We start from the raw sequence: 11,196 nt of genomic DNA, 5'->3' as shown, positions 1-11,196 counted from the left end.
TTTTCTGCCTACCCCCATTGAATGATGATGGTATGCAACGTGTATTGTGACATATGCACATGCACATGTGTCACTTCAGGGGATATATGATACCTGGGAAGTATGCCACAGCAATCCTAATGAAATCTGACACACCAGAAATGCTAACTTTTATTATTACTGACATGCCTACCCAAGACAAGAGGTTTTGTTATTGTTTTATAAACCACACGTCGGAAAAATATTTGGGGGCATTTGCTCACTCAAAATATTCTTCTAGAACACACATAATGGCAATTAATAAGTAAGCAGCCCCAAGTGTAGATTAAAACATTTGTATCTTAAAGTCACAGTGTGTTACGTGTTTTCATAATCTGATTCATCCTCTTCCTTCCAAGACTCCTTGGCATATTTCTGCTTCTTCCTTAATGTCTTTTGGGGCAATTTCATGTTTTCCCTTTGTTATTTCTCCAACCCAGCTGAGTTAAAGTTCAACAACTTTATCTTTTATTTCATCATGTACTGTGTAGATTACGTTTGCAGCTTCTTTAATGACATCACAATGGGTCATTTCTTTCATCTGAAGTTTTTTGATCTCCTTCCTTGCCACTTGCCTTGCTCTACAATGGCACATCTCCAATAACCATAGGAAAGTCCTGGTGGATCAGTCCTGTAGAGCAGTGCACCATCATCTTCATCATCCAAACTCAGCATTAAGCTGCAACCAAAGGATTGGACAGCACCATAGAATGTGTACACATGCACATATATAGCCCCTTGTTTTGCAAGATGTTTGAGGGGAATATTATAGCTATAGTTGGATCTAAAGTTCAAAGCTTCTTCCCTGATGACAGCCAGAGGTTTAGCATCTGCCAGGAGTCCCACTACGGCCATGTCGACATGTCGATCAACATTAAAGGGACTTTTATTGGATCCTTCTTTGTACAGCTTGGACAGCACTATTTTTTTTTCTGCTGATCACACCATCTTTACACATTGTCCTTATTGCTGTACTGCTGCCCTCCACAGCTTTCATCACATATAAGTTATAGGAAGGGTGAGAATGAAGAAAAAAAAACAAAAGAAAAAAAGGGGAAAATGAGCAATATAAATATATATTTTTCTTTGATTTCTTGACTCTTAAAAGTCTATATTACTCTATTACACTTCACTCAAAAAAGGCTTTAAAAAACCCAAACCCTGAAAGAGGAGGGGGCTTGGACACAGGTATTTTAAGCATGTGTGCAAATGTGCCCTTAGTCTACCATGTAATTTCAGCAATGGAAGGATTGAAGCAGGTTCATCGGATCCTCTCATTCATAACTTTACCTTTTATCTAGCAGATCATATCCTCTATAACGAGATTTTTCTTCTTAAAGCCAAACAACAAAGTTCAGTTATAAATACCCACCATGCTGTCAGGATTGGAGAGTACGTAGCAGAGAACACAGAGCTCCCAAGTGCCTTTTTTTCCTGGCAAGGTTGATTCAAATCCCATAGACAGGATAAAAACAAACTCAGTGCCCGCAGAGAGAGGAATAAAGAATATTGAATTCAGGAGATGTGACAGACCTATTGCAACCTTTTCTCCATTTTGTTCCATTGTGCATACGTGAGAGCAGGTGAAAAAGCAGGAGGGACGTTTTCTTTCTTCGGCATTCTAGCGTTCCCATTGATCCTTTTATAATTGCAGGCAGTTTGGATTACGTGATTCATGATTCCAGAGCCTGTGTGACCAGCTGGGAATTTCACAGAGTGCCAATCATGAGCATAAAATATAGAATATGCTTGATAGAAACTGGTTCGCATAGCAAAATGTGGCAGGCAGAACATGGAGAGACAGCAACAAGATAGCTTCAGGGCTTCTGCAAAGCCTGAGCACCCCTTTGCAGCCTGTTGAAGGTCTTGTTAAAGGCAAGAAGGGGATAAAAGTTCAGCTTTCACTGTGGCCTGAAACCCCCACAACCAAAAACTGAGCCTTTGGAGGCTAGGGTGTGGAGGAAGGTTCCTGAGAGCTGCCTCCTTGCCTGCCATGACTTCTGCCTCTTACACAGTCTACAGCGGCAAGCATCCCCGCCTTGATTTTAGGCACCACATCCCATCTCTAGCTCATTTTTTACCAGTGAATATGACTGCATGATGAAAAACATACTGTAGAATGGCAGTGGTTAGCAAAACTCAGGGCCATTCCACACATCTAAAAAAATAATATCATGCCAGAGAACTTGTGTGATTATATAAAAAATCACGCCCCTGCCATTTATCACCTTCTTGCTCTTCCACTTTCTGTTGCCACTTTTTGGCACTTCCTGGCACTCCGCATGGCTGCCTGAAATGGCGGAGCAGAGGGATGTGCTATACATACTTCTCTCCCTCCGCCTATCAATCATGCCTAGCAGCCAATCACCTTTCCCCCTGTTTCAAAGGAACCGCAATGCAAGCATTTTTTTTGAGTGAAACTTCTCCGTTGGTATAGCCATGCATCTAATCATAAATGCATTGTGCTTATTTTAATGCCGCCCACCCCCCAGCCTTGAAGCTTAAGGAAAGTAATTTTTTCATGATTATTTGGGGGGGGGGTCTGAGAGGCATGCTTTGTTCATCAACAGGTGGGGAATTTTTTTTTGTTGCTCTGCCTGGATAAAGCAATGCATATTTGTTTCTCCAGGCACTTTGCCCCCCCCCCCAAAAAAAAGCATCTGCCAAAGGTAAGCCTTTCACTTTATTTCCCAGGTGTGAAATGTTGCTCACTTTAAATCTACAGGCAGTGCAAAGAGCAGGACAGATTAATTATTGATATTGCTGCATGAGTTATACAGCATTAGAGCTGCCTGCATTGCAGCTAGGATTGCCAACAGACCTGGAGAATCAGAGGCTCAATGTATGGAAATGGGCCACTGAAGCTCTTCAGAACATAGAGGTAAATAGCATCCCATTAAGCTTCTGTTAATGGGACAGGACATTTCCCCCCTCTAGTTACCTGGCAACCCTAATTACAATTAATCCCTGAAGCAGTGACACTAACAGATGCCAACTTAAAACTACAGACAGACTTACACTAGAACTAGGACTATAGGGATAGGCAGGAAGAACCTCACATATTAGTGAAAGAGAAACACACAAGGCACTTTCAATGAGCCAAAAAAAGTCACATTTCCCACACGCTACCACTGTTTGTCACACGGTGGCTATGCACTTTTGCAAAGAACCAAGGTCTAGGACTAGAACTCACTCAGGCAAAGAGATGGTAGGTGGAAAATAATGCTTATTACCAACAAGGCCTACCCATGCCAGCAACCATTGGTAGAAACACACTGAAAGACCTAGTCAACTTGGACATGGACTGAAAAGATTTCCTGTCAATTCCACTCTCCTGATTCTGCGCCACACCCTACCCTGAACTTGCTTTTTCCCAACCAAAGAGACCAGAGTGATGAATATTAACAGATGTCATTGTTATGAGACAGGAAAGAGGACTTTGTTTTGCATTCTCCCATATTCACTGAGAGATCACTAAGCTGGTTGCAGACTGTTATTTAATGCTATGTGGGATGCTGTTGGGATGTATTTTATAGTATGGGTTATGGATTTTAAGCTTTTAGTATTTTATTTAATATTGTAATTTTTAACTGCTGTAAGCCGCCACAGGCTGGCATTGCTGGGAGTGGCGGGATAAAAATTGAAGGAATAAATAACTAAATAAGTAAACAGATATCCTTCCTAGAATGAAATGTGGAATTTAAAACATCTGAGCTAAATTTCCTGCATGATTGCGCAAATCCCAGTTTGGACCTGTGAGCCCCACTGTACTATATGGCAGATGTCTACCTGAGAGAGAAATAAAAATGCTGCTAAATATTAAAGGCTGGAAATCTTGGAGACTCCGGGGCTCAGCATGGTAAGTGAATCAAGGTGTTCTGGAACCTCAGAAGTCACTCACCTTGATCTTGCTGCAGAGGAAAGTAATTAGCACGGCTCATTGATCACAGCAGGACATGCAACTGAGTAAACACGCCAAAGCTCAGCCTGCAAATAATCTATCCTCTGCTGTCTTTGCGTAAACCAAGACAAGCAAACAGACTGCACTGAATCAGGCTTTACTCATGCACTTGTTCCTAGAAGAACCATTTCAGCTGATACCCTGTGAACTCCTTCAGGTTTTAGTAGCTCTGACTTTGCTACTTTCCTGCACTAGGTACTGACAGCTCCCGTAAAGTCCCCCTTGCATACTGAGCATTACTGCCTATGGAGACCACCAATGTATCATAACCAGACACAAGGACTGCTCTTTTCCCTCCTTTCGGAACCACCCAAGTTTGCAAAGCAATTTACAGTTTCCCCCTCCCCAAAAGCTCATCTCTCGAGCCGGGATGGAAAGGCACAACCGCCACTCTTCTCCTCCTGTCATTTCAATCCCTCTTCCACTGCTTGCTGCTGCAAGCCTACTGTGATAACACACAGCTATTTATCAGTCCAAGCAACATCCACAGCCACCAAGTTGTGATCAAAGCAAAATCTCACTTAGCCTTATAAAAAGGCCCAAGTGCCAGTAATAACAATAGGATTTTCCCCTCGTAGTGTACATTTTTCCTTCCTAGTGTACTGAAATTTTTCACTTCTTTCCAACTTGAAAAAAGGAACAATTACAAAAATGCTTTTGTTTCAGTTATTTTGCAGTGCTTGGCTTAGACTTGAATCCTAGTACCATATCACACAAGAAATCTAAGTGGTGCTTCATGGTCTTCTTTTATCAAATATATGCTTAGCAAGCTTCAAAATCTTATGGCTTACACAATCAGCACACATTGAACCTTCCCCATGTTTCTTGTGCCATGAGAATTTCCCTGTAGAAGTATGTGTCCAGAGGATAATATTTCTCTATATGGAATTTAACATGCCTCTACTTTTTTGGATGGCGGGGGATTCCACATTGTTTCAGAGTTTGGGGCTCTTGAGGTTTCTCCCTTTAAGCCAGTGCAACAACAACAAAACCCCTTTAATATGACTTAAAGAGGAAATGAATGTTTAATTAGCTGTGAAGGAGGTGGACTGCATGGGAGCTTCAGCAGTAATGTGATGGATGAGCAGGAGGAAACAGGGATAACACCAAGTTCAGGTCTCATTGGACCTCACAGGGTGTCTGTTGTAGGGAAAGGATGGGGAATGAGATTATAAACCATTGGGAACCACCTTTCCCCCTATAATCCCCCAAGAATGCTGAGATGCAGGGGAAGGAAGGTTTGCCAGAAGCAGGTCTTCCATCTCTTCTTCTTCCTCCCTTAGTGGTGAGGCCAGCTACTATGGTGGATGTTATTTTTGGCCTAAGCCATAAGCCTGGCAGAATAGCCCCATCTTGCAGGCCCTGCAGAACTGATTTAAGTCCCACAGGGCTTTGATGTCTCATGGGAGCTCATTCCACAAGGAATCACCTCTTTTGGGTTGGGGACCCTGAGCAGATGTTGCCACTTTCGGTCCCAGAATTACCTTTGCCAGGAAAGGTAGATTAGATACCCAGTGATAATTGGTCAGCTCCTTTTTATCTACAGAGGGTTTCTTTAGCAAAGTTCTAACAATCACCTCCTTAAGGGAACTGTGGAAACAGCCATGTGAGAGAGTAAAATAATAATCTGTCTCAAAGGGCCATTTACCACTTTGTGGTATGATTTTACCAGCCACAAGGGACAAGTAGCAGGTAGTTAGTTTCACAGCTGTCAGAATCTTGTCAACATACCCAAGAGTGAGAAACCCAAAAGAGTCCCCAAAAGGACCAGATGGTGCAAACAGTGACCCCATCTGACTACTGTTATCAGTAATTTAGCAGCCAACTCCAGGCAGAACTTTAAAGACTTTATCCACAAAAGAGTTTGCAAATTAATTGCAGCTGAGAGCTAAAATATCGGTTTTAGGACACACCAAAGGGATGGTCAATTGTTGAACCAATCTGAATAATCAAGCTGAACATATGATAGTGGATAAAATGGAGGCAGCAAAACAATCTCTTTTCACCATTTTCATTGCCACATCATAGTCCTTCAATTGGACTCTATGGTGTGTTCTCACAGCTTCATCCCATGATCATAATCAATTCTGAGATTGCCCTTTGCAACCTCTTAAACTCTCTTAGACTCATTATACCAAGGACCGACAGAGACACAAGGGCGCAATCAGAGAGAAATCCAATAGATATCTTCCTGAAGACCTCTGTTCCAAATCTCAGTTCATTGAAGGAGCTGCTGGCAGGCCCCAATAAACCCCAAAGAGTCTATTGGAAATCATCAGGATTTATTAGTCTATGCGGTGAAGCATAAATACACTCATTGCCCCTGCAAGGGAAAATAGCCATCCTCAACCAACCCTTATGAGGAAATGGTCTGACCATGGCAACAGTAAGAATCATAGAGTTGGAAGGGACCTCTAGTCCAACCCCCTGCACTATGCAGGACACTCATAACCCTATCGCTCATCCACTATAGCCTGCTACCTCTTTGAACTTTCACAGAATCAGCCTCTCCATCAGATGTCTATACAGCCTCTGTTTACAAATCTCCAATGATGGAGAACCCACCACCTCCTGAGGAAGCCCATTCCACTGAGAAACTGCTCTGTCAGGAACTTCTTCCGGATGTTTAGACGGAATTTTTTTGAATTAATTTCATCCCATTGCTTCTGGTCCGTCCCTCTGGGGCAAGAGAGAACAACTTTGCTCCATCCTCTATATGGCACCCTTTTAAGTACTTGAAGATGGTTATCAGATCCCCTCTCATTCGTCTCTTCTCCAGGCTAAACAGACCAAGCTCCCCCAACCTTTCCTCATACGTCTTGGTATGCAAACACCTCACCATCTTTGTTGCCCTCCTCTGGACATGCTCCAGTTTGTCTACATCCCTCACAAACAATTGCACTATTCAAATCAAACCCTGAACAATAGATTAAATCTAGTGAATGTCCTGCTTGATACAACCTGGGAGAATCCCAATGTTTCCACGGCAGCCATCATTTCTAAGTTTATTAAAGTCAGTGGATTTGAAAGAGTGTAGCTCTGTTTAAGATTGTGCTATATTGGGCTGTTTCAGATATTTTTTGATAGACTTGATTTGATAAACATTAAGAAAGATGAAAAGGATTATATATATGTCAAATCATAATGTTCAAAGTTTACTATACCTTGTATATTTTAAAAATAAGCAAAAAGCAAAAGTGGTGAATTTTCCAATCACAATCTTAAGAATAATTAATAGTTAGTAATTAATCATTCTTACTTCAAATGTTTTATAACTAATCTATTATACCACTATAGTATTAGTTTCCATCATTGCTACTCATTCCATATTAAACATCGTATCACTTTTGCATTTTAACATATTAACTATAATAATTAATATTACTATACCATAATCCAGAAAGAAAATTCTTCATGTATAATATATTAAAGAGATGATTTTTAAAAAAATATTAAATTCTTATTGTTTAACTTCCAGTTCTTTATAAATTTATAAACTATTTTAAAGTGCTTCTCATTCTAAATTTATCTTCTCTTTGCAGAATTTTTAAGGAATATTCTAGTTAAGTTAGGGGCAACTTTGCTGCCTGTTAAGAATATTTTATGAGTAAGGAGCAAAGGAGGAGAACCAGGACCATCACCTAATCTTTCCCATGATGTGACTCCTGTTGACCTGGCAGGACTATCAATCAGCAAAATAGTCTGGAGGCTCCCTGAGGTGAAGAGGAGATTGTGATGAAGCTATCGATGACATATGATTGCATGGTTTGCTTTCAGCCACCAAGGAAATGAGTAATCTAATCCTAAACATCATTTCAGTGCCCTGGTCTTCTGACCTGGATAATCAGAAGAGGTATTCCCTTCTCCCCAAAGTGGCACATCCCCAGCAATAATATGAACAGCAGTTTAGCCTTACAGGGGATGGAAAAGATCACATTTCTTCCTCCAGTCCTCTGCTGACAGGTCAGGAATGCACTTGCCTCAGACACAATTTGACAGTAACACAACACAACAACAATATTAAGAGGAGAAAATAGCGGCACAGGCAGCTGTCAAAAACCTCATGTTGTGTAACCACCAGAGAAAAATCAAAGCTGTCAGGCTTAAGTAGTGGAGTGAGGGGCAGCCAGATGGAAGGCAGCATCATTGGTGGGGGGTAGGGAGCAGGGGTGGGTGGAAGAGGAAACCTCAACAAGAGCATGGAGACTTAACAAACTTTCTCCATTACTGAAAGAGGAATGGGAAGGAAGTAAGCCTTATGTGCAGTAGCCTGAATGGTTTCAGCTTCTAACCCAAATGTTCCTTAAATATTAATGTCACACTGTATGTGTACAGCACTTTAACTCTTAAAGGCTATGTTTGCCAGTTCTCATTGCAGCCATCTTCCTAGGGCAGGGGTGGCCAAAGTGTGACTTTCCAGCATGGCAGGGGCTAATGGTAATTGTAGCCCATGGATATCTGGAGAACCGCAGTTTGGCCACTCTTGCCCAGGGGCTTCAAAGAAGCACACACTTTCAATTCCATTTTGATCCCACCCTTCCTCCAAGAAGCTCAGGGCAGCAACCAGGTTTCTACTTGCAATAACTACATAAGGTAAATCATCAGACTGAGAGAGAATGACTCACCATAGACAGCACCATTGTGGAAATTTGAACTTGGATCTCCCTGCTCTAAGTCAACTCTTGAACCACTAGACCAGCTTGCTTTAGGACCAATTTCTACCTCATGGGATGAGTCATCATGAAAATAAGGAAGTAGAGAATAACTGTGCTAGGCTTCCTTAAGACACCAGTTTGAGTGTTTCAAATGCACCAGCTTAGAATTTTAGTATGAGATGAGGAAGGGGAAGTTTTAGGATGCCCAAACTACTTTGCAGGCCCTGAAACCAGACAGGCAGGAAATGATACCACATAACATGTGTCCATGTGTAGTGCGGCCCCTTTACTGTCCCCCTAATTTTGAGGCATTGGATGGATGCACTAAGCTTGGTATATTTAAACCTTGACAAAAGCACTCTATGTCTATCCCTTTAAATTTACTTAGAATCTGGATAAGGCTAAAAGGAGATGAAGAGGCTGTTAAAACAAAGAGGGGCCAGGAGAAATAATGACAGTCATTACTTCAGTTTTATGAACCCGTCTTTCTCACACTCCTTATAGGCCCCAGCTGAAACAGAAGCAGAGTGGGCTGGATAGAATGATGGGGTACTTGAAAAGACTGAAAGAACTGACATACTAAAGAGGAGAACCATAAATGGAATGTCCTGTCAAAGGCACTGAAAAGAAACAGCCAAAAATAATTCAGATATTTCTGAATAGAACTTACTATGAAGATTGGGGGTGGGAGAATTAGAAAGAAGAAGAGTTGGGTTTTTTTTTGTTACCCTGCTTTTTACTACACAAAGAAGTCTCAAAGCAGCTTACAATCACCTTTCTCTCCCCACAACAGACACCCTGTGAGATAGTGGGGATAATAGAGCTCTGAGGGAACTGTGATTGGCCCACGGTCACCCAGCTAGCTGCATGTGAAAGAGGAGTGGGAAATCAAACCTGGTTCTTCAGATTAGAGGTTCCTGCTCTTAACCACTACATCAAGCAGGCTCACTAAGTGCCACTTGATCCACCAGGCATGATGAGTACCTCATACTAGTTTCATGAATTGACTGTAAAGTTCATAAGAAAAGGACTGGGAACAAGGGGGGCTCCTGTTATTTTAGCTACTGCATTATTGTATTTCTTCAGCTGGGCTGAAGAATGTTCACCTTGCAGTCCAAGGGACTCGCAAGAGTCTTCTCCAGCACCAGAGTTCAAAAGCCTCAATTCTTTGACGCTCGACCTTCCTTATGATCCATCTTTCACAGCCATACATTGCAACTGGGAAGATCATAGCCTTGACTAGACACACTTTTGTTGGCAGGGTGATGTCTCTGCTTTTTAGCATGCTGTCTAGATTTGCCTTAGCTTTCCTCCCCAGGAGCAAGCGTCTTTTAATTTCTTTGCTGCAGTCCCCATCTGCAGTGATCTTGGAGCCCAGGAAAATAAAATCTGTCACTACCTCCATTTCTTCCCCATCAGATCAGTTCAGTTCAAACTTTATTACAGTCGTTCAGACTAAGCTATACATAAAATACCAAAAGAATATGGTCATTTAATATAATACAATTTAGAACAGATCATAAAATAGAACTTAAAATTATGCTACTTTAGAGCATCGGATTTTTATGGCAGCAGCACAAAACTTAGCGAGCTGAGTTGCTCAATCGACATCATAATGTTCTGGCAACTTTTTAAGGAGTGGTTCAATCCAGTTGCTACAAATGTCTACATAAGCAGGGCAGTGGAACAATATATGCTCTCTTGTATCAATTTCAGCTCTCCCACAAAAACATTGTCTCAGTGTAAGGGGAATGTTCTTATAGCGACCCTCTACATGAGCTGAAGGCAAGACGGAGCATCTTGCAAGGGTAAATGCCCTTCTTTGTTTACTTATTACCAGCTGAGACAGATAAGTGGCAGGGGCCAGAACATATCTTGTTTTAACTGGGGCCAAAAAAGTTGGAGCTTTACTCAGGTCCAGTTAACGTTGATTGTCTTGTATCCGCTGTTTAACTAATGATGCAGCTTGATCATGAGCTAATTTGGATAATAAGTGTATGGAGAAGCCCAGACTTTGGATTCCTCTGTGAACAGCCTTAGTCCAAGAAGATTGGAAGTTGTCATTCAGTGTTAAAGAAACTATTCCCTATGGGTTATGTATTAATTTCAGCCATATTCCTATTGCTGACAGGCAGATTTTGTCTTGGACCATTAACATTCCTGTTTCCAGACGTACCATGGAGTTGGTTACACAGCATGGAAGTTGGAGGAGTGCCCGAAGGAATTTAGACTGGACCCCTTCAAGCTTGATAGTATCAGATATTGGAGCACCCAAAAATGCACCACATGGGCTAGAGATTTAGCAGAGTATAGTTTCTGGGCTGCTGGTATAAAGAATCTGCCCTTTGTTTGATAGAATTTCAATATATCATTTGCTGATCTTTGCCCTAGTTCTGATGTATATGAATAATGGATGCTCTTTGCTCCAGAGGCTTGAATATATACACCTAAATATTTAAATTTGGTTACTTGTTCAATTTTGTGCCCATTTAGCATCCATGTTCTAGATTTTAGACGTTTGCTAAATGCCATGGCCTTGGTCTTCTGGTAGTTGATCACAAA

The 11,196-nt window shown here is 41.5% G+C and overlaps 1 pseudogene; it reads right to left on the bottom strand.

Annotated features, from left to right (window-relative positions):
* Positions 1 to 336: 336 nt before the first annotated feature.
* On the bottom strand, positions 337 to 1,638 carry LOC143836678 (proteasome subunit alpha type-3 pseudogene; annotated as a pseudogene).
* Between the last annotated feature and the right edge of the window lie 9,558 nt (positions 1,639 to 11,196).

This window comes from Paroedura picta, chromosome 4, assembly GCF_049243985.1.
Source record: "Paroedura picta isolate Pp20150507F chromosome 4, Ppicta_v3.0, whole genome shotgun sequence".
Lineage (NCBI taxonomy): Eukaryota > Metazoa > Chordata > Lepidosauria > Squamata > Gekkonidae > Paroedura > Paroedura picta.
The sequence above is the reverse complement of the archived record's forward strand: the minus strand, read 5'-3'. Positions and strand labels throughout refer to the sequence as shown.